General features: G+C 35.3%; 2 protein-coding genes across 4 annotated transcripts in view; both read right to left on the bottom strand.

Annotated features, from left to right (window-relative positions):
* Nucleotides 1-24,986, bottom strand: part of LOC141405330 (uncharacterized) — a 540,708-nt gene that overhangs the window by 134,570 nt on the left and 381,152 nt on the right. The gene's annotated exons all lie outside the window — the stretch shown is intronic.
* Ip6k (Inositol hexakisphosphate kinase) overlaps nucleotides 1-24,986 on the bottom strand; it is a 126,540-nt gene that overhangs the window by 45,113 nt on the left and 56,441 nt on the right. Inside the window, exon 1 of one of the 3 annotated variants that reach the window (XM_073989531.1) lies at nucleotides 17,950-18,794. The exons of 1 other annotated variant lie outside the window; for it this stretch is intronic. The gene's annotated coding sequence lies outside the window, so the exon portion shown is untranslated. Of the gene's footprint in view, nucleotides 1-17,949; nucleotides 18,795-24,986 lie in introns of those variants that run through there. One more of the 3 variants, XM_073989533.1, reaches the window with a different exon arrangement.

The following is a 24,986-nucleotide window of genomic DNA, read 5'->3' as shown; positions in this document are numbered from 1 at the left end:
CTATGAAAGACCTCAGGAGGTCTTCTGTTGCCAATAGAAGACTTAAAGAGGTCTTGTATTTTCTATAGAAGTCCTCAAGAGGTCTTTTGTTGTTCATAGAAAGCCTCAAGAGGTCTTCTGTTGCCTTTAAAAGACCTTACGAGGTCTTATGTTGCCTAAAGAAGACCTCAAGAGGTCTTCTGTTGCCTATAAAAGACCTCAAGAGGTCGTCTGTTGCCTATAGAAGACATCGAGGTCTTCTGTTGCCTATAAAAGACCTCACGAGGTCTTCTGTTGTCTATAGAAGAACACAAGACGTCTAGCGTTGTCTGTACAAGACCTCAAGAGGTCTTCTGTTGTCTATGAAAGACCTCAGGAGGTATTCTCTTGCCTATAGAAGACCTAAAGAGGTCTTGTATTTTCTATAGAAGACCTAAAGAGGTCTTGTATTTTCTATAGAAGACCTCAAGAGGTCTTTTGTTGTTCATAGAAAGCCTTAAGAAGTCTTCTGTTGCCTATAGAAGACCCCACGAGGTCTTCTATTTTCTATAGAGCACCTCAAGAGGTATTTTGTTGTCCATAGAAGACCTCACGATGTCTTTTCTTGGCTAAAGAAGACCTCACGAGGTCTTCCGTTGCCTATGAAAGACCTGAAGAGGTCTTCTGTTGTCTACAGAAGAGCACAAGAGTTCTTGCATTGTTTATACAAGACCTCAAGAGGCATTCTGTTGCCTATAGAAGACCTAAAGAGGTCTTGTATTTTCTATAGAAGACCTCAAGAGGTCTTTTGTTGTCCATAGAAAGCCTCAAGAGGTCTTCTGTTGCCTATAGAAGACCTAACGAGGTCTTATGTTGCCTAAAGAAGGCCTTAAGAGGTCTTGTGTTTTCTAAAGAGGGCCTCAAAAGTTCGTCTGTTGTCCATAGAAGACTTCAAAAGGTCGTCTGTTGTCCATAGAAGATCTCAAGAGGTTTTCTGTTGTCTATAAAAGTCCTCAGGAGGACTTCTGTTGGCAATAGAAGAACTGACGAGATCTTCTCTTGCCTAAAGAAGACCTCACGAGGTCTTCCGTTGTCTATGAAAGACCTGAAGAGGTCTTCTGTTGTCTATAGAAAACCTAAAGAGGTCTTCTGTTGTTTACAGAAGAGCACAAGAGTTCTTGCGTTGTCTATACAAGACCTCAAGAGGTCTTCTGCTGTCTATGAAAGACCTCAAGAGGCATTCTGTTGCCTATAGAAGACCTAAACAGGTCTTGTATTTTCTATAGAAGACCTCAAGAGGTCTTTTGTTGTCCATAGAAAGCCTCAAGAGGTCTTCTGTTGCCCATAAAAGACCTTACGAGGTCTTATGTTGCCTAAAGAAGGCTTCAAGAGGTCTTGTGTTTTCTAAAGAGGGCCTCAAAAGGTCGTCTGTTGTCCATAGAAGACTTCAAGAGGTCTTTGTCCATAGAAGATTTCAACAGGTCTTCTGTCGTCCATAGAAGACCTCAAGAGGTCTTCTGTTGTGTAGAAAAGACCTCAGGAGGTCTTCTGTTGCCTATAGAAGACTTCAAAAGGTCGTCTGCTGTCCATAGAAGACCTCAAGAGGTCTTCTGTTGTCTATAAAAGACCTCAGGAGGTCTTGCGTTGTCTATAAAAGACCTTAAAATGTCTTCTGTTGTTTAAAGAAGTTGTCAATATGTCAAATCTTGTGTATAGAAGACCTCAGGAGGTCTTCCGTGGTCAATAAAAGACCTCAAGATTTCTTCTGTTGTCCATAGACGACGACTTCAAGACGACTTCTGTTGTCTTCTGGTATCTATAGAAGAGTTCAAGGCGTCTTCTGTTGCCTACGGAAGACCTCGAGTGGTCTTCTGATGCCTAGAAGACCTTAAGAGGTCTTCTGTTGACTATAGAAGATCTCAAGAGGTCTTCTGTTGTATCTAAAGCAAGTCAGGAGATCTTCTGCTGTATAAAAAAGACCTGGATTTCATGAATTTCAAATAACTTATATGTACCCGAACCCCCGCCGTCTCTAAAAGTAAACAAAAATGTGGTGGAAACTTATAAAATCATAAAACGTAATCTCAAAACAGTAATAATAACAATGGAAAAAGTGTGATAAGAGAATAAAACGTCACTAAATTGAAATACATAATATACTTAATAACAATAATAATAACAACAACAAAATAATAACATTGCCAATTGAAAACATTTAACTTGGCAAACTTTTTAAATTGCTTCTCCGTTTTTTTCCTATCTTTTTTGTCTTGATATGAAAATCCCCCTAACAACAAGGCAGGCAATAATAATAACAAATGAAAAAATGCTTTGGTTACCCATTTGTTGTGGCGTAAATGATATACTACCAGGGTTTAATGACAGGCACCCAGCAGTTCGCATTACTCATCACTCAAGTCGTCGTCAATTTGTTCTGATAAAACGAGAGAAAAAAAACATCACACAACAGATGCAGCGTTTCGTTCGTTGACAACAACGACAATTGTTATGTCAAATGGTTTTATTATGGTTATGGTTTTATTATGGCATCCCAAAGCATTCGCTACATGACATTTCTAGAATTGCAAAATTTCGTGTGTAGTGTTTTTTCTTTTCTTTCTTTCTAAGAAAGCAGTTTATTTACATTTTGTCAATTAGTATTTCCAAGTGGAGGTGACTTCATCTAATAACTGTTGTATTTATTATTTAACGGCTTTCTTTGTTCCACTTTTTTTGGTGCTACGGGGAATAATCACAAGCCAGCCAAGTGCAATCTCCTAATAATGGGGAATAATAATTTAATTATCAAGCTTTTTTTGTACGTACGTGTGTTAGTTCTTTTCTAAGAAATGTCAAGATTAGGTCTGTCTGGTTACGCTATAACTTGTAACAATTTGTACCAATTGTTGCTGGAAGTCGTCTGTTAACACAAAAACGAAGAGGGAATTGAGAGACATTTTGACAGTTCTTTTAGTGAGAGTTTACAAATTCTTGCTGGACAAATTTCTTCTAGCAAGCATTTGCAAACTCTTCTTCTTCTTCCTGAAAACAATCAGCTGTTTTTAATTGTTTGGTGATTTATGTTTGTGAAAATGAAAAACAAGCCTAATTGTATTGTTTTTTTCGTTCATTTTTTATTGCTCATTTGTGTGCATTTTTTGCCGTCTTAAGAGACGATAACTGCAAATCGAATTAGATTTTTGAGATAATTTGCTAAACAATTAATTTTTTTTCGGTTGTACGGTTCAATGTTAACACGATTTAGATCGACATTTGGAGATGCCTTTAAATAAATACCTTTTACGTTTTTCTTTTTTATAAACGACAGACATATTTAAGTGGCTTGTGGAATTAGTCGATATCTGCGATACCTGTCAAAAATTCTCAATTTCTTTAGGCATTAAAACTCTCAACTTCCTTTTAATATCGTCACCTAAAATGCCCAGTAATTTGACATTGTCAAGATTACTTTATAACAAAAATCTTGACAATTATGAGCGTTTTTTTTAATATCAGTAACATAGCCTCGTCTCTGGCGTAGGACACAGACAAAAGCAAACGTCAAAACGTGATAAAATTTAATTTAACTTGGAAGTTTATTTGTTATTCTTTGTCACTAGTTTTGTTTTATTTGAATTTATGCAAAAACTACTAGCTAAGCTGCGGTGCAATAAACATTAATAAAATAATAAAAAAAGTATTATTTTTATTATTAAACAACAACAAAAAAATATTTTGAATATAAACAATGCCAATAAAACAGATATTTTGATAAACATTTGTAGGGGCTCTTAAAGATATATTTTCATCAGATGACGAAATTTGCAAGTTAAAAATTTTCAGATAACCTCAGCCTATGACAGTACAAACAAGTAAACCAGCGTTCCACCATAAAATATTCTGTCCACAAATATTTCCTGTCCACAATTGAAGGGTGAGATATTTTATGATCACTGATACCTAAATAAGGTAAAAAATGCATATAAAAATATCTTTAGTCGGTCTGTATCCTTATAAGCGGCTATATAAAAGTGTGGACTTATGTTGACAATTTTTGGTGGAGAAGTTTTGTGACCACTAGAAATTTCAGACGGCAAATTACAGGTAGTACGGTCATAAAATTAAAGGTAGTTCGGTTAAAAATTGTAGCTAAAATCCTCAAAATACCGAAAAACCGAAGGTACTGTTATATGGGGGCTATACTAAAACAAGGACCAATGTTGACAATTTTTGGTGGAGAAGTTTTGTGACCACTAGAAATTTCAGACGGGAAATTAGAGATAGCACGTTCATAAAATTTGACTAAAATCCTCAAAATACCGAAAATCAGGAGGTACCGTTATATGGTGGCTATACTAAACATGGACCAATGTTGACAGTTTTTGGTGGAGATGTTTTATGATCACTAGGAACCTCAACTGTCAAATTACAGGTAGTTCGGTTAAAAATTTTAGCTGAAATCCTCAAAATACCGAAAATCGAGAGGTACCGTTATATGGGGGCTATACTAAAACATGGACCTATGTTGACAGTTTTTGGTGGAGATGGTTTGTGGTCAATAGGAACCTCAACTGTCAAATTGAAGGTAGTTCGGTTAAAAATTTTAGCTAAAATACTCAAAATATCGAAAATCGGGAGGTACCGTTATATGGGGGCTATACCAAAACATGGGCCAATGTTGACATTTTTTTGTGGAGATGTTTTGTGATCACTAGGAACCTCAACTGTCCAATTGCAGGTAGTTCTGTTAAAAAATTTTAGCTAAAATCCTCAAAATACCGAAAATCGGAAGTTAGCGTTATATGTGGGCTATACCAAAACATGGACCTATGTTGACAGTTTTTGGTGGAGAAGTTTTGTGACTACTAGAAATTTCAGATGGCAAATTACAGATAGTACGGTCATAAAATTTGACTAAAATCCTCAAAATACCGGAAATTGGGAGGTGCCGTTATATGGGGGCTATACTAAAACAAGGACCTATGTTGACAGTTTTTGGTGGAGATGTTTTGTGATCATTAGGAACCTCTACTGCCAACTGGCAGGTAGTTCTGTTAAAAAATTGTAGCTAAAATCCTCAAAATACCGAAAATCGGGAATTATCGTTATATGTGGGCTATACCAAAACATGGGCCAATGTTGACAGTTTTTTGTGGAGATGTTTTGTGATCACTAGGAACCTCAACTGTCAAATTACAGGTAGTTCGGTTAAAAATTGTAGCTGTCAATAAAGTCCATATTCGAACTTAATTTATTGGATGAGGCACATTTTTGATCCTATCAAAGTGTATATAACCTCGATATCTTCAAGGTTGAAGGTTTAAAAATCATCCAGCTTACGGACACGACACGTTTTCCACTTATGCTGAAATTAGCTGTGTCTTTTTATACCCTCAGCCTTTAGGCTTTCATACGGTCAAAATGTGCCTCATCGAAATAATGGTTTTAGACCCCAAGTATGTTTGGACGAAATGCGTTTCAGACAATTTGGAGTTAATTTGGCAATGCCCGTCCGTCTGTCTGTCTGGTTGGTGCGCACGATAACTCTCGAACGGATGAACCGATTCGGTTCAAAATTTGGCTTTCGTAATATTTTGTCCAAACTTAGTTTAAGTTCGAAGATGAGCTATATCGGTCCACTCTTTCCGCTACCTCTCCCACAAAAGTTCCAAAATGTTCGGAAAATTTGTGGGCATGATAACTCTTGAAGGGATTAACCGATTTGGTCGATACTTTGCACATCGTAAAATTTCTACCAGACTTAGATGAGGCTCCAATATGGAATCAATCGGCCCACTCCTTCGGGTACCTCCCACACAACATTTCGGATAAGTTCAGTTTAGGACCTGCTCTCGAATCGCTTTGATTTTTGTTGCAACAACTTGTATTCACTTCCCCCCATACGACGGTACAAGTTTCATCAGGGGCAAGTCCATACTACCTGAGAAAATGGCCGGAAAGGTGCAAAAAGCCCCTATGACACCTTGTGTAGTTGTTGGAGCGCAAGATAACTCTCGAACAGATCTGTCGATTCGGTCCAAAATTTGGCCTTCGTATTATTTTATCAAAACATAGTTTAAATTCGAAGATGGGCTATATCGGTCCACTCTTTCCTGTACCTCCCCCACAAACGTTCCAAAATGTTCGGAAAATTTTTGCGCACGATAACTCTTGAAGGGAGTGACCGATGTAAACCATAATTTGCACATCCTAATATATCTACCAGATATAGATCAGGTTCGAATATGGACTATATTTGTCTACTCCTTCTGGTACCTCTCACGCAAAATTTCGGATAAGTTCACTTTAAGACCTGCTCTCGAATCATTTTGATTTTTGTTGAAGCGATTTGCATTCGCTACCTCCATTGCGACGGTAAAAGTTTTTTCAGGGGCAAGTCCATATTTCTTGGGAAAACAGCCCGAAAGGTGTAAAAATCGCTATGTCACCATATGTGGCGGTCGGAGAGCACAATAACTCTCGAAGTGTTTGGTCCAACATTTGGTCTTCGTCATATTATATCCAAACTTAGTTTCATGGGCAATACCGGTCCACAACTTTCGGTACTTCTCCCCAATATTTAAAAAATATCACTAAAATGCTAGGACGATATCACTTGAATGGGGCAACCAATTTGGTCCAAACTTTGGATCTCCTAATATTTTATCAAAATTTTGTTTAACTTCTAAAATAGCCCATATCGGTCCTCCCTAAGGGTACCTGCCCTACAAAGTTCAACATTTGTGTCTTCGTGCAGTTAATTTCTAATTCACATTTTTATCGGCAAGTTCAAATGTCCAAAAAGTGCCACAGAATTCTGAAGAGACCTTAAATACATTCGTTCTGTCCGGAGGTGAAAGTTTCGCTTCACATTGGCTGAGGGTATATATCTGTCGGCAAAGCCGACTGACACTTTTTTACTTGTTAGGTGATAATTTGTAAAAATTATTACTAATGTTGCAGATTTTGACAGTATAAAGGAAAAGTTGCTGAAAAAAATTGTTTCACCAACATTTTTTCAGCAACTTTTCCTTTATTCAACTGTCAAAATCTGCAACATTAGTAATAATTATTACTAATTATCACGTAAAAAGACACAGCTATTATAAAATTTCTTAATTTATTATTATTGGGATTTTTTCCATTCCATGTTGTTTCAAAATTTCTCTATATTCCAAAGTGGCATAGGTTATAAACTGAAGGAATCATTCTTCAAGTATTTTATTTGATTGTTTTTGCATTAATTAAGAAAACCGCAACAAAGTACTTCAAGTATAAATAAATAAAAATGACATTCGATATTCTGTTTCCTTTGTCCAGTTGGAAATTGTTTGTGGAATGTTTGTTTTTTTTCTGTACGCTCTGTTTTCCTCTCCCTCTCGACATTTGTTTATTTGATTTGGTGTTTGTTTAATTAATATTTCACATTAAAATGTAAACAGTTATATTTTTTTAAAGAAGAAAACAAAACAAAATATTGGGAAGAAGAGCTTGGGAAGAGGAGTTGTTAGGGTAGCCACCTAGTGGATTTTTTGTTAATTTTCCTAAGCCAATAGGCAACGCTTGGGTAGTTTCAGCAAGGAAATTGTATAAAACGTTCACATATTAGTAGAGAAGCAGTAAAATTTTACCACAATATTGTTAAAACAATTTTCAGACATTTTTCATTTCAACATTTTTCAGATTTTTTTAAGACATGTCTGAGTTAATAAATTTTTCGTTGTAGAGAAGTTCGACTCTATCTGGAGTTATCCGATTTCTGGCAAGAAAATACTCAATTTTTGCGAAATATTTGAATATTGTTCACATACTTAAAACATTGTACATTTTGTCAAATACTGTTTTAAAAATGGTAAAAATTTTGAAAATAGTAGATTTATTAGGTTCTGGAACAGGCAAATATTTAAATCTATATAATTTTATAATAAAGTGACTCTTTTTTTCCTCATGCCTCTAACCGAAAAATCCCCACTTTCTTCATTATACCTTTTTATAAATGTTCCTCGTCAAGTGTTTTCACCAAAAAATGAAAAATGTTTGTTGCCATGTTGAGAGCTCGTTTCAATGCCCCTGCTGCCCCATATGCTACACGCCGCACTTGGCCACAAACATTGGTGGTGGTGAAGAAGAAAACGACGACGAGGCAAGGCAACATAATGCATGACGTACATCACGTAGCATCAGCATTTGCTTTTTGTTTATTTTATTTTTTTATTTTCGGGTGAATGAATAAATGACTCTTCAAGAAGTAACCCAACGAAATTAATGTGCGTCATGGCAAACTAGTTTTTGTTTGAAGCGCAAAAAAGGTATGGAACATTCTACAAAAAAGAGATACAAAAGCTATACAACGGATGCAGGGCAATCGAGACAGACAGACCAGCGCAACAGTCAACAAAATTGAAGAAAACCTTTAAAATAAATGTGTATTTTTAAAGAGTTCAAGGACAAAATTAGGTGAGTGGCAATGTTGGGGTAGCATTTTTAAGAGAAGATGACAAAAAATTGGAACCGCTAGCACAATTTCAATGAAAAAAATAAGGCGTCATTTTGCTTGGAATCCAATGAATGAACAATGAAGTCGCAAGTTTGTTTTTCCCCCAGGACCTTCTATATGAATTTATTCAGATAACCCTACTTAGTATTTGTCAACATGATTTGATTTCGGCAAATTTCTACCAGCAATCAAAACATAGTTCAGATCAAATCTGAAGTACGATTTTGCTAAGCCATGTCTGAGGCAATAGATTTTACTTAGGAATATTTTATACTAACGAAAAAACTTCTTTCAAAAATATTGTTTTTACAAACATTGTTAAGATTGTGATCAGATCGAGAGAAGTGGTCAGTAGGAACTGCTAGATGTATAAATATTTGAAATGTTTATTGAAGATGGATTTGATAGTAAAATTATAAAGATTAAAGATTTATCTGACATTCTTTTTCATTTACAAAAACCTTCTGATGAATCAGCTCGTCTCGAAAGAGAAAAACAACAAAATATAAAGATTAATAGTCCAGCAAATTCAGCCGGAGGATTTTAAGGCAAAATACGAATAGCATTATCATTATCATTCACAAGAATTATTTTGAACGCAAACTTAATTTATTACACAGATATTCATTGGAATTGGCAACGTAAAAAACATGTCTTAATAAAACCCAGATGTAAGCGGCTTTTTCAGATATCCAGTTTCAAAGTATTGATTATTACGCACAATTTGCGTATGTTAGCCGATGATCTGCAATGTTTTTTTTTTTTTTTTTTTGTAATTAAATAAAGTTTTAAACTGAATAAATTTGTTGTTTCCAACATTTTGAGGGTTGATTTTTGCCAGACACTACTGATGTTATCAAGAGTGTAACACGTGCTTTATCTCATTTTTTACACATCGATCGTACCTTCCGGTTTTCTTTGTGTGTGATACTAATCTCGGTTAACATAGGTATGTATGTATTTTGTATAACAATTAAGTTGATGTCTGAGTCTGAGAAAGTTAATATCAATGACTTTATCAAAAAAATATTTTGTGTGTAACTAACTGAAATTTTAACATATCGGAAGATATTTCTCGGTATGGAGTAACAATATTCAGATGATTTCTAAAATGGAATCTATTTTTAACCTTAATAGAGACTGAAAATGAAGTTTTATTGGGCTTATATCACCGTAGCTCAGGCAAGGAATATGTATAAATCGATCAGATGTCGGTACAGGAAAGGAAAAAGTAGGAAAGGTTTTTCCTAAATCAAGTTTAGAAATCCTTCAGTTTTTGGTAAGACATGTCTGATCTAATAACATTTCCTTAGAGATATTTTATACTAACCAAACATCTTTCGGAAATATTGTTAAGTAGGGATCCGATCAAAATAGAAAGATGATGATCAGGTAGGTGTAGGCCTCCAAAGGAGCCTTCCATACAATAGAAAGCCTCCAAACGAGACTTCTAAACAATAGAAAGCCTCCATAGGAGGCTTCTACGGAATTGAAGACCTTCATACAATAGAATTAAAGCCCTTCAAAGGAGTCTTTTATACAGTAGAAGGCATCCAAAAGAGGCTTCTATACAATAGAAGGCTTCCAAATCAGACTTCTATACAATAGAGGGCCTCCAAAGGGGGCTTCAATACAATAGAATGGCTCCAAAGGAGGCTTTTATACATTAGAAGGCTTCTATGCAATAGAACGTCTAAAAAGGAGGCTTCTATAGAATTGAAGGCCTCCATAGGAAGCTTCAATAGAATTAAAGGCCTCCAAAGGAGACAATGGAAGGTCTCAAAAGGAGGCTTCTATAGAAAAGAAGGCCTCCAAAGGAGGCTTCTATACAGTAGAAGGAATCCATAGGAGGCTTCAATAGAATTAAAGGCCTCCATAGGAAGCTTCAATAGAATTAAAGGCCTCCATAGGAAGCTGCAATATAATTAAAGGCCTCCAAAGGAGACAATGGAAGGTCTCAAAAGGAATCTTCTATAGAAAAGAAGGCCTCCATAGAAGGCTTCTATAGAATAGATGGTATCCAAAGGAGGCTTCAACACAAAAGAAAGCCTCCAAAGGAGGTTTCTATGCAATAGAAAGAAATATAAGGCCTGCAATGGAATCTTATGTAGAATAGAAGGCCTCCAAAGGAGGCTTCGATACAATAGAAGGCCTCCAAAAGGAGGCTTCTATAGAAGGACTTCAGCACGCTTCTATTGAATTGAAGGCCAAAAGGAGGTTTCTATAGACTAGAAGATATATTTGAAGGATCCAAATATCAGGTTTCTGTGGATTTGAATGCCTTCATATGAGGTTTCAATAGAACAAACACCTCTCAACGTAATGGCGATAACGGAAAACACCTTCTAAAATCCAAGACCCATATCTCGAGAAGTATGAACTTCTGAGAAAGTTGAGTTGAGCCGCTCACCTAAAATTTTTTTCTTTAAATTGTAAATTTTTTTAAAATGCCGGCCTTCGGCCCTATTCTACCGGGTTAGATCTACCTATAAAAAATTTCATCACGATCAGAGCTGAGCGGCTCGTTGTGATCAGGACAACAAGTACTGTCTGTGGCAAAAATTTCATCACGATCAAAGGGGTGCCCCTAAACAATACTTATTTTAAAATGATAAAGTAAACAAGTAAAAAAGTGTCAGTCGGCTTTGCCGACAGATATATACCCTACCCTCAGCCAATGTGAAGCGAAACTTTCACCTCCGGACAGATCGAATGTATTTAAGGTCTCTTCAGAATTTTGTGGCCCTTTTTGGACATTTGAACTTGCCGACAAAAAAGTGGATTAGGAATTAACTGCACTAAGACACATATGTTTAACTTTTGTAGTGCAGGTACCCTTAGGGAGGACCGATATGGACCGGTCTTGCCCATGAAACTATGTTTGGATATAATATGACGAAGACCAAATGTTGGACCAAATCCGTCGAACAGTTCGAGAGTTATCGTGCTCTCCGACCGCCACATATGGTGACATAGGAGTTTTTTACACCTTTTGGGCTGTTTTCCCAAGAAATATGGACTTGCCCCTTAAAAAACTTTTACCGTCGCAATGGAGGTAGCGAATGCAAATCGCTTCAACAAAACTCAAAGTGATTCGAGAGCAGGTCTTAAAGTGAACTTATCCGAAATTTTGTGTGAGAGGTACCAGATGGAGTAGACAAATATAGTCCATATTCGAACGTGATCTATATCTGGTAGATATATTAGGATGTGCAAAGTATAGATTACATCGGTCACTACCTTCAAGAGTTACCGTACGAACAATTTTTCCGAACATTTTTGAACTTTTGTGGGAGAGGTACCTGAAGGAGTGGACCGATATGGCTTATCTTCAAACTTAAACTATGTTTTGATAAAATATTACGAAGGCCAAATTTTGGACCGAATCGACAAATCTGTTCGAGAGTTATCTTGCGCTCCAACAACTACACAAGGTGTCATAGGGGCTTTTTGCATCTTTCAGGCTATTTTCTCAGGAAGTATGGACTTGCCCCTGATAAAATTTGTACCGTCGTATGGAGGGCAGTGAATACAAGTTGTTGCAACAAAAATCGAAGAGATTCGAGAGCAGGTCCTAAACTAAACTTTTCCGAAATTTTGTGTAGGAGGTACCCGAAGGAGGGGACCGATTGAGTCCACATTGAAACCTTTTCTAAGTCTGGTACAAATTTCACGATGTGCAAAGTATGGACCAAATCGGTTACTCCCTTCAAGAGTTATCGTGCGCACAAATTTTCCGAACATTTTCGAACTTTTGTGTGGGAGGTACCGGAAGGAATGGACCGATATAGCCCATCTAAGTTTGGGCAAAAGATAAAGAAAGCCAAAATTTGAACCGAATCGGTTCATCCCTTCGAGAGTTATCGTGCGCTCCAGCCAGACAGACAGACGGACGGACATTGCTCAATCGACTCAAAATTGTCTGAAACACATTTCGTCCAAACATAATTGGGGTCTAAAACCATTATTTCGATGAGGCACATTTTGCCCGTATGACAGTGTATATACCCTTTCTAAAGCTGAGGGTATAAAAACATTTCGGGAGAACAACAAGACCTGTACTCGGGGAGTATGAACTTCCCCCTGGAAATTTTTATAACCTTCTAATCAGGATAACAAGGGCTACTCGTGGTAAAAATTTCAGCTCGATCCCAGAGGTGCACCTAAATTATACTTAATTTTTAAATGTTGCCACCCGTTCATCTTCAATTTTAAACGCCAATATTACACAAAGCGTCCACAACGGCCTGTGACACGCATATAAAACACATTTTAACACAAATGTCCTTCATTTCAAAAAAAATCATTTACATGCAGTGAATATTTCTTTGCAACATTGCACAATTGTTTTTGTTGTTTGTTTTAGAATTCCCCAAACAAGATTCCCCAACATAACAAATAAAATCACATGGCAATCATGTAAGTTTGGGAAGTAAAACAGAAATGAAAACACCAGAAGCGCTGTAGTAAATAGTAGTAGCAGCAGCGGACAACAACAACACTATTGAGACAAATAGGCGACAAAATAAGAATCATATCAACCAAAAGAAAACCACAAAACAATGGTTCGTTTGTCAAACCGACAAATGTTTCACTTATCAAATTGAAAGAGAAGAAACAACAACAACTAACACAATACAAATATCACACCCGAACAAAGTTCGCAGTAGTAGGTAGTAGTAGTCAAAGACATAAATAGTAGTTGTTGTTGTTGTTTAGTGATTATGATTGATTACACTCAAAGAAAAACGAAGAAACCGCCATGTAATTGGCACATCACTTAAATGAGTTAATCACTATAATGGACTCTATATGGGTTATTAACGGAGAGTGAGCGAATAAAAGAGATTAAATGAATCAAAAATAATGCAAAACAAATTACGTTTTTTTCTTTGACTTTGACTGACATGACTGATTTGCTTACAAAAACAACAACAGGCCATCACAAACAAAAACGGCTAACGACAAAACAACAAGAAGAAAAAAAATACCTAACAAGCCCCCAAAAAGTGACGTGTTGATTGGAATGGAATGAAGCAGAAATAAATACCACCACTAAAACCAACAACAATGCAAATATTTTTGAGGGACAACAAATACACACGAACGCCAGCATATCTCCCAGATACGTGTTAAATTGAGAAAAACACAAATTAACCACAATGGCTGGCTGGCTGACTACTAACTGGCTGGAAGAAATAATGACAATTAAAAAGACAGACGACTCTGCGTAAGTGGTACGTGTGAAAATAATTGAATTAAGGCTTAAATTAAGTTGTGAATTCCATTGAATGAATATCTGTAAAATAAATTATGTATTTGCCCCGAATACTGATTTAAGGTGTAAGTGTAAATTAGATTTTATGCCATGTTTACATGGCAGGTTTTAGCAAAATGCGATTGGATTGATTCAAAATTTTTACCACATGTAGATCTTGCTTTCCTGATCACAACGTTATATAGTTTTCGGAGGGGAAGCCTACAGTTCCTGAGATATGGGTCTTCTTGACATTCTGGAAAATGTCTTTTTTTAACACCGTTACCTTGTTTATGGACACCTCTCGGATCGGACTGAAATTTTTACCATATGTAGTCGTTGTTACCCTGATTAAAACTTTTTCCGATAGATTGGTGCAAAGGTCGGCGAAGCTTAAAAATGATACCCATATTGCTCAAGTGAGAATAGTAAAATGTTAAACCCATATATGGGGAAGTATGGACTTCCCCCGGTAAAGCTATATATAGTTGTGTTCAGGGTCCCAAGGGGTAGCTATGCTAAAAATTTCAGTTCGATTCGATAGGTGCTTCTAAAAGAGACTTAAGCCAGATTCACTTATAGTATCTTTATATATACGTAATTGGACGGAACAAATTTCCCTTATGGGTACTTTACACGATATGTTTTTTGCATATAAAATGTATATGCAAAGTGACAACTCATATGTAAAAAACATATCGTGTAAAGTACCCATTACCGATAGTTCGAACATTTTTTTTTTTAAAATCGTAAATTTCTTTTAATAACCGGCCTACAGACTGGATTTTGAGACTTTCTCCTATGGAAAGGTGCAAATCTTGGGAAAGGAAACATAATTATACCCTCAGCATTTATGTTAACGAAGGTATATGTATACACTTTCATACGGGCAAAATGTGCCTCATCGAAATAATGGTTTTAGACCCCAAGTATGTTTGGACGAAATGTGTTTCAGACAATTTGGTGTCGATTTAGCAATGTCCGTCCGTCTATCTGTCTAGCTGGAGCGCACGATAACTCTCGAACGGATGCAGCGATTCGGTTCAAATTTTGGCTTTCGTAATATTTTGCCCAAATTTAGTTTAAGTTCGAAGATGGGCTATATCGGTTCACTCCTTCCGGTAGCTCCCCCACAAAAGTTCGAAAATGTTCGGAAAATTTGTGCGCACGATAACTCTTGAAGGGAGTAACCGAGTTGGTCCATACTTTGCCCATCGTAAATTGTGTACCAGACTTAGATAAGGTTTCAATCGCAATCGGTCCACTCCTTCGGGTACCTCCCACACAAAATTTCGGAAAAGTTCAGTTTAGGGCCACCTCTCGAATCGCTTTGATTTTTGTTTTATCAACTTGTATTCACTGCCCCCCATACGACGGCACAAGTTTCCTTAGGGGCAAGTCCATACTTCCTGAGGAAATAGCCTGAAACTTGCAAAAACCCCCTATGACACCGTGTGAGGTGGTTGGAGCGCAAGATAACTCTCGAACGGATCTGCCGATTCGGTCCAAAATTTGGCCTTAGTAATATGTTGTCCAAAAATAGTTTAAGTTCGAAGATAAGTCATGTTGGTCCACTCCTTCAGGTACCTCCCCCACAAAAGTTCAAAAATGTTCGGAAAACTTGTTCGTACGGTAACTCTTGAAGGGAGTGGCCGAATTGATCCATACTTTACACATCCTAATATATCTACTAGATATAGATCAGGTTCAAATATGGACTATATTTGTCCGCTCCATCCGGTACCTCCCACACAAAATTTCGGATAAGTTCACTTTAAGACCTGTTATCGAATCATTTTAATTTTTGTTGAAGCAACTTGCATTCGCTGCCTCAATTATGATGGTAAAAGTTTTTTCAGGGGCAAGTCCATACTTCTTGAGCAAACAGCCCGAAGTGGCTGGAGATCCACTTCCATAATGGTCAATGTAGATCCATTCCTTTTAATATCTCCTCCTCAAAACTTTTGATCCTTAATCCTAATCAACATTTTTGTCGGTTCAAACGGCCATAATTTATAAAAACCCCTAAATACATACGTTTCTTAGGAAAAAATTGTTTTAATTTATACGGGCTGAGGGTATATCTCTGTCAGCAAAGCCGACTAATACTTTTTTACTGGTTTTCTTTAAATTTATATTTTTTCTCTAAATAGCCGGCCATTAAACAAGGGAATTTTCGGAACTTCAGAGACTCATATCTCGGGAAGAATACATTTCCCCAGAAAGTGTTATATGGAAGCAAACCAAAAGCAGCACTGTCTGTGGTAAATATTTCATAATTTTCTGCATACTGTCGGTAAAGGAAAGATAAGCCAAATGGACTTAATAAACCAACTAAGTTTCAAATGTCAATTACATTGTGCATACGTCAAATATATCCTCATAAGAAAGGATAACCCCGCAAAAAAACTATAATATAAACAAGCTGTTTAAAGTAAACATACCATGTAAACATTATTTGTGTTATAGCGCATTCACATCCAACGAGTTTTGTTGCAATTTTTAATATAAATTTTCAATTTCATTTAGCACACTTGAAATAAAACACATGTTTAGGGGCAACTCTCGGATCGGGTACGACGACGGGTAGATAGCCGAGAGGTGCCCATAAACAACCTAATGGTGTTAAAGTACGAAATTTCTGAAATTTCAAGACCCATATCTCGGGAAGTATGGACTTCCCCCGGGAAAGCTATATACAGTTGTGTTCAGAGTCCCAAGGGGTAGCTATGGTAAAAATTTTAGACCGATCCGAGAGGTGCCCCAAAACGACACTTGTTCCCACATGAGACTCTTCACAACGAAAAGAACTTATTAGCTGTGTCTTTTTACGTGATAATTAGTAATAATTATTACTAATGTTGCAGATTTTGACAGTGGTATAAAGGAAAAGTTGCTGAAAAAATATTTCACAACATTTAGTAAGGGGTAGTTTACACTATATGTAAATGTCATATGACATGAAATTTTCCATCTTTAAATATTCACTAATATGTGGAATATTTATTCTGTGCTTCCACCCCAACAAAAATATAATAAAATTACGTCTCCACATAGCCTCCGTGGGTAGATATGGAATGTTTTTATTTTGTGTCATATGACATTGATAGATATTGTAAACTACCTCTAAGTAAAAAGACACACTTATTTTCACATAAAAACACAGTTAGATTTGCTTATAGTTAGTATTTGGTCTGTTCCAGTACTTGCAAGAATCTACTATTTGTTTATTGTTTTGTCAGCTTTTTCCTTTAAAAGTTGTACAAGTTTTTGTGTACCGTAAAACACACAATATTTTGACATTACTTCAGTTATAGCGCATTTACACGCGTTTGGTGTAAATACGCTATAACTTTATAGGAACTTTGCAAATAGAATAACTTATTATTATTATTATAACTTATTATTAATGTAAACACACATTATTAATGTGTTTTTCATTATCATGAACAATGAATAGGATTTTTTACATAAAACGCATTTACAATTATCCAGATTCAACTGTAATCCACCTTTTGTTTTTTGCACATCAAAGAAACTGTTAAAAGTCATTAGTTAAAGGAGGGTGTTGTTATTTTATCATGGTTTTCATTATTTTTGTTATTCCATTTTCTTTTATCATTTTTGACATGTCTTATATTTGACGGCCTATGAGGCCGTTTCTTTATTTTGCATTTTAGTTATGGCTTGGTTGATTTTTTTAATGACATCAAGCAACAATTCATGACATTACAAAAAAGTAGTTGTTGCGACGGACAGACATTTAAATGGGCAGACAGACCACGACACGACGACCTCTTGATTGTAGGTTGTTTTTTTCTAATTTTTTTTTTTTTTGTTCAAGACACCATAAAATGGTAGCAGAAGAAGACAAAACAAAAATCAGAAAAAAATTGGAAACAAAACACACTCAATACCTAGAGAAGACTCTTCTCAGAAGAGACGTATCCCTCTCTCTCTCTAAATTTTTTTGAGCATTTTATTTTTATTTCTTCATTTCTTTAATTTTGTTTTCTCTAGTCTGCTTTGTGATTATTTTTTATTTCACTACTTTTCACACACAATCCGCAATGACATGACGACGATGGCAAATGACACGACGAGCAGGCAGGCAGCAGTAAAAATTTTAATACCAAAAAACACGATGAACACAAAAATACCCAACAAAAAAAACTTGTTTGCAATTTTTATTTAATATTTTTTGTTTCTTTTTTTATTTTTTGTATTATATTTTTACCTTATTATTTTTCTATAATTCTTTTTTTTTTGCTTCTTGTTAAGACTTGCACTGCAATCTTGCAGATACTAGAGACGACACAACGACGACGACGACAAAATTAGTTGAGAAATTTCTGAATGGAATTTTTTCCCATTTATTTTTTTCACTGTTTTGTGTAATTGCTTCTTCTTCTTCCACAAAATTTTATTTTTCACTTTTGTTGTGTTGTAATTAATTTTATATTTTATTATTTCTTTTTGATGGATATTTCACATCACAACACTTACACTTTTCTTCTGGTTGTTGGTTGCCGTTGTTTTTGGTTGAAGTGAAATTATAAAAAACAAAATTAACAAATTTTATTTTCCAAGCTTTTTTTCTTCTATATATTATACATATATTTTCTTCATATGCTTCTTCTTCTTTTGCCTTTTCTGCTATTAACTTTTAGTTATATAGAAATTTTTTCTCACACGCTTTGCAGGACAAGCAAAAATGACAGAAAAAACACCAAATTTTTAGCTTTTCCTCTTTGTTTAGAAGTTTTTAGTGGTTTTCTTCCGTTTCAAACGTTTGAAACGAGCAATGAAAAAGAACTGAGTGAGTTTTGACAAAATTTTCATAGTTCACAGATGCGCTCATTCAATGAGCCACATCGGCTCTCCACCCCACTCTCGGGTCTAGTGGGTGTCGTGTATACAGTGTATACTATACACTGTATGGCAACACCGCAAACCCTCGCTCTCACTAATGGGCCACCATTATTTCAAATGTCAGCAATTAATCTGATTTTATTGATTTTATTACCTTTTTCATTCCCCACAATTTAATATTAAGAATGTCTGAAAGAGACAACATAACACGAAATCAGCTGTTTTTCTAAAACCATTTTAAGAGCAGTGAACTTTTTTTTTTCATTTCCATTGTTTTTTTATTTGCTGGGTTTCGTTGTGTTTTTTTCGTTCGTTTATGCTCCTCTCTGCCTCTCGTGTTTTTTTGGTTATTTTTGTCAATGAACTCTCTCTCATCTCTCTTTTGAATAAGGCAAACTCTCTCCTCTCACCAGCGTTGCCGTTTTGGGCATATCGTACCAAGTTTGGTCCGAAAATGAATTAATTTTTAAATTGGTCCAAATCCATTCTGGTCCGTTTTCATGCCAAAATTTAAAATTATATATTTTTTAAACAAGTAAAAAAGCATGAATTTCGGCCAGTCCGAATTTGTTATACCCTCCACCATGAAATATTCTCAACTAATATGGAATAATAAGTTTTCTTTCTTAATTATAAAAAATTCGGTCAGCTAAAAATTGAAAATATCTGTACAATTACACTGTGCGACAACAAAAAAAAAAAAAAAAAAAAAAAATGACGAGGAAATCGAGTAGATTATGGAAGTAGAGCTAAAAATATGAGACACGTGTATCTGCGTTTTAAAAGTTTACGTCGGAAAGTAACCAAAATAGGCGGGGCAAGTTCCGCCCATTTTTAATTTTTTCGAAATATTCGAGTTAAGATATCTTTGAATCTTTGCATTTTAGGTATATAGTGTCTTTGGCAACTTTACAGAGGAATATGTGGGCAATATTTTTGTTAAAAATTTTAACCCTCATGCGGTTCATCAAAGGGGTCTTTTTTGTCCTTTTTTCAAAAATCTTTCAAAAACTCCTTAAAAATGTGATTGCATCAAATCCAAATATTCTACAAAATTGTTCGCCTTAATATGTTACTATAGATCTCAGAATACACCAAATCTGTAACTCTTGTCTTATCGCCAGGAATCTCTAAAAATGAAAAACACGTTTTAGGGTTAAAGTCGGACTTCATCTGAGTTTATTCAAAATTGTCCCACAAAACATAATTTTAGAGAGATGATGTCAGAGACAAAAATATTCTTCGTCAAATTTCACTATGGGTCACCAAAGAAATGAAATGTATATTTACATTTTATAGCATGAAAATATCAGTATCAATTTTGCTGAAAAAACATGAAAATATTTCCCAATTTTATTGATGAAAAATTTTTCCTTCTTTTTTCGAGTTGGTACACGGAAGTAATATGAAACTTAGTTATAGGTGAAAAGTTTCAAAGGATGAAAAATTCTACACAAAATTTCACTATGAGTTTCAAAATAAACTATATATCTATATATACTATTTCCTTAAAAAATTAGATTACAAATTTATATACATATTAGGATGAAATTATATGTTTTAATTTTGGACTGTTAATTTTACATAATTCCATACTGGATCAAAATCTAGCAAAATCCTTTTCTTTTTGGGAATATTGTTTTAGAAAGAAATGTTCCAAATGAAATTTCATTATGGGTCTCTGAATAAAAGAAATCTGTAACCATAGCATATAACATTCTTAGCAGCACTTGTTTTTGATATATATGTTTTAGGGCCATATTTCCCAATTTTCAAAAAGATTGTCGTTGTGATTGGATACTGTAAATATCATATTGATGGTTTTTCGTTGTGAATTCATACAGAATATTTTGTACGTTCCATTCATAATGCTCTTGAAATATTTGTGGTGCATATATATTTGGAATATAAAAAACCCACATTGGACCTGCCCAAATTGCGTATTTTTAGTACTTTCAACTTAAATTCCGTAGTTTGGATAAGCCATTGGTTGCTTATATTGTAACTGAAAATACATTAGAGGTCTACGGCTATGGTCAAGTGAAAATATAGGTGTCATATGGGCTCTCACATACACAATTTGGTGTGGTCCAAAAAACTACAATGATGGGACTAACTCCTACTTTGGTGGCATTTACGGAATTAACACTAGCATTTGACATCAGATGAAGTCCGACTTTAACCCTAAAACGTGTTTTTCATTTTTAGAGATTCCTGGCGATAAGACAAGAGTTACAGATTTGGTGTATTCTGAGATCTATAGTAACATTTTAAGGCGAACAATTTTTTAGAATATTTGGATTTGATGCAATCACATTTTTAAGGAGTTTTTGAAAGATTTTTGAAAAAAGGACAAAAAAGACCCCTTTGATGAACCGCATGAGGGTTAAAATTTTTAACAAAAATATTGCCCACATATTCCTCTGTAAAGTTGCCAAAGACACTATATACCTAAAATGCAAGGATTCAAAGATATCTTAACTCGAATATTTCGAAAAAATTAAAAATGGGCGGAACTTGCCCCGCCTATTTTGGTTACTTTCCGACGTAAACTTTTAAAACGCCGATACACGTGTCTCATATTTTCAGCTCTACTTTCATAATCAACTCGATTTTTCCCATCATTTTGAAAAAAATTGAATTTTGTTGCACAGTGTTATAAGAGTTCTATACCAAAACAAAAACTTATATCTACAATTTTTGGTGGAGAAGCTTTTCATAACTTTGAATCCAAAATTCCAACAGATAATGTAGACAAATCTTCATTTTGAAGTTAACTGAAATCGAGTGGTACCGTTATATGGGGGCTATACCAAACATGGACTTTGGAGATGTTTATTGGCAAAAAATTATAACAAATTCGGTCTGAAAATTTAGCTAAAAATGGGTGGGGGAGGCTGTACCAAAACCTGGACCTATGTCCATAATTTTTTAGTTGAGAAATTTCTTGATCACTGGGGACCCTACGAATTAAAGCTAAATCGGTCTGAAAATGCGGCTAAAATCTTACAAATACCTGACCGGTACTGTTATATGGGGGCTATGCCAAAACGTTGACCGAAATAGCCCATCTTCGAACTTGATCTACTTACTTACTTACATATGTGTATAAAATTGCATCCCTCTGCCTCAACTCATTCGGAAGATAGCGTGATTACAACAGACGGACGGGCATGGCTAAATCGACTTAGAGTTTTGCGCTGATCAAGAATTTATATAATTTATAGGGTCGCAAATAATATCGATGAGTTACAAACTGAGGTACAAACTGTGAGTTACAACTGTAACTACATATACATATACTTTTGGTCTGTTCCTTTACTTTTGAAAATGGTAAAACCCCCCATATGAAATGTATGGTGTCTGAAGTAAAGGAACGCTTTTCGAGTAAAAAGTGGCAAAACTTGAAGATTCTTGCACGTAATAGAACTGAGTTTTTGTTTGAATTTTAAATGTTGGGCTGTTTTGGGCCGGTCTTTAGAAAAATTTTGGTCCGAAAAATTTTTTTTCGAACGGCAACACTGCCTCTCACACCTTCAATGAGTGGTTTAGGCAATGAGTGAGAAGTAGAAATGGCATGACCGGAAAGAGGTGTAAAGTGAAGAAATGTGATAAAAATGGGTAATAGTCTGTTTATATTATAGTTTTTTGTCTGATTTATTTGAAATCAAGTACGTTTATTAAATCCGGTTATATGTAAACGCATTAGCTCTGTTCCTTTACGTGAAAGAATCTTTAAGTTTTGCCACTTTTTACTTGAAAAGCGTTCCTTTACTTCAGACACCATACAATTCAATGGGAACATTTTACAACTTGTACTACTTTTAGCGGTTTTACCATTTTCAAAAGTAAAGGGACAGACCAATTATAAAGCCTTATTTTTAAAGCTCCCTTCCACACGACAATAGTTTCATGAAATTATGCGATGTTTGAGGAAAAATTAATAATGTGCACAATACTTTTTTGTTTACCCAAAACATATGATCGCCGGCGCCAAGAATGTCACGCTTCGATGTGTGATACCAAAAAAAGCCGCGTGGTGAAGCAATAATTTTACCATTTGGAAAGAAAGCCAAGCAAGCAACGAGCTGATTCTGTCACGGCCTTTAGATCGAGTTCCATACTAGAGTAATTTTATTAACCCACTTAACGCCGAGAAATTTTTGCGAGAAAACTTAACATTTTATATGAATATGGTATTTTTGAGACTTTTTAAGCATATTTTAATAATTTTTTTTCTCTAAAACGTATTGGTTTTCTGTAATAAGGCCTTCTTTTAAAAGTGCCAAAAACTTTGGTAATATAGGTGTATTCTTATATGCCAATCCCTTGGTTTTTGATTGAGAAAATACTCTTACTATATTCCTAACAAATCCCTGACTTTATATGAATCTACAGCGGGGTACACACGATCAGTTTTGACTGTCGATTTTTCGGAAAATATCGATAAATGTCAAACTTTCCAGCAACCACAAAATATTTTATGGTTGCCTGATGACTGACAAAAATGAACGGCCACACTGGCAAGCAACCGATTATTTGAGCAAAACTGACAGTCAAAGCTGATCGTGTGTACCCCCACTTAACATTTATGATTAAACCTTTATCGCATATGTAAATTTTTCATAAAATGTCGAAAATTACAAAAAAGTCGATTTTTTAATAGCTTGGGTTTTAGGCCAATTGCGTAGAAATGCATAGGCCAAACGAGCGTGACATGACAGATAGCAGACAATGCTATAAGAAAATGCAAAAATGCAATCAGAGAATTGCGCCGATTTTTGCAACCATTTTTGGTATCGTTTTTACGACCCCTATAAAATGGGAAAGTTTTCAGCGTGTGGCATAAGACTTTGGAACTGTTTATATTTGGTCTGTTCCTCTACTTTTAAAAATGGTAAATGTGGCAAAATAAGCAAAAGTTGTGAACAGTAGTGCGATTCTCTAAAGGCCTAGGTACATGCCATGGTGGAATAAAAAGGTGTAACGCCAAAAACCGCTGATCATACTAGTTGTTAAAATGCATTATTGTAAATAAAAGCTCATACAAAATTTAAACAAGCAATTTACACCAATGTATTATTGTGACCAAATTTGACGTTTGGTATGATTCATGGTAGAATAAAGTAAAGGTAGGCCACAGCTGACAGCTGATTACAATTTTTTTCTTTTTATGGCCTAATCTGTCAAAAGCAGGGTTGACATTTTGTACTGTTTTTGTCATTATGCAATCATAAAGGTAGATGTATCGCTGAATTGTTCCAACAAAAAACTTCTGCTGTAACACTATGACTTAAAATTGAAAACAAGGACAAAAAATGTGTATTCGCGTGGCAAAACAAAATTGTTGATTTTTTTTAGCAAAACTTACGAATGAAAGTTTTATCAAATATTGATATTCAGGGTAATCATGAATGTCAACTCACCGCGAGTTTTGTCTTTCTGTCGTTTCAATTTAAGGGGGAAGGTGAGAAAACTCACGGAGTTGATATTCATTATTGGGCTTAAATATAAATTTTTGTTCCAAAAGTACGGGAATGTAAAAATTACAATTTTTGTAAAAATTCTGCTGACATTTATCTGCAAATCGGATGCCAGCAATCACGATGTCAGATTTGCCAAACTTCTCAAGTAGAAAATAAGTGAATGGCATTTTTCACTGTCATAAGTTTGGGAAGAACTTTTGCTATTTTTGGAACACTTTACCAACAAGAATATTCTGGAGCCTAGCTAAAGAAATGTTTTTACACTATATGGCACCTTTAACATATAAAAAGTGAAACTCTAAGTTCCACATGTTTTTGTAATACGGGATAGCTATGCAGGTACATCTACCATTATTATTGCACCATGCCATTTGACGTTTTAAGCCATGGCTGCAGGGTGGCATTTCTCAGTGATTTTCATACCTGGCCTACCTCTCCTTTATTGTACCATGGGTAGAACCATGGTACAATGAAGGGTAGAACCATGGTACAATGAAGGAGAGGTAGGCCAGGTATGAAAATCACTGAGAAATGCCACCCTGCAGCCATGGCTTAAAACGTCAAATGGCATGGTACAATAATAATGGTAGATGTACCTGCATAGCTATCCCGTATTACAAAAACATGTGGAACTTAGAGTTTCACTTTTTATATTTTAAAAGTGCCATATAGTGTAAAAACATTTCTTTAGCTAGGCTCCAGAATATTCTTGTTGGTAAAGTGTTCCAAAAATAGCAGAAGTTCTTCCCAAACTTATGACAGTGAAAAAATGCCATTCACTTATTTTCTACTTGACAAGTTTGGCTAATCTGACATCGTGATTGCTGTCATCCGATTTGCAGATAAATGTCAGCAGAATTTTTACAAAAATTGTAATTTTAACATTCCCGTACTTTTGGAACAAATTTAAATTAAT

The sequence above is a fragment of the Musca autumnalis genome, unplaced genomic scaffold (genome assembly GCF_047663935.1).
Source record: "Musca autumnalis isolate F117 unplaced genomic scaffold, ASM4766393v1 scaffold_5, whole genome shotgun sequence".
NCBI classification, from domain to species: domain Eukaryota; kingdom Metazoa; phylum Arthropoda; class Insecta; order Diptera; family Muscidae; genus Musca; species Musca autumnalis.
The sequence above is the reverse complement of the archived record's forward strand: the minus strand, read 5'-3'. Positions and strand labels throughout refer to the sequence as shown.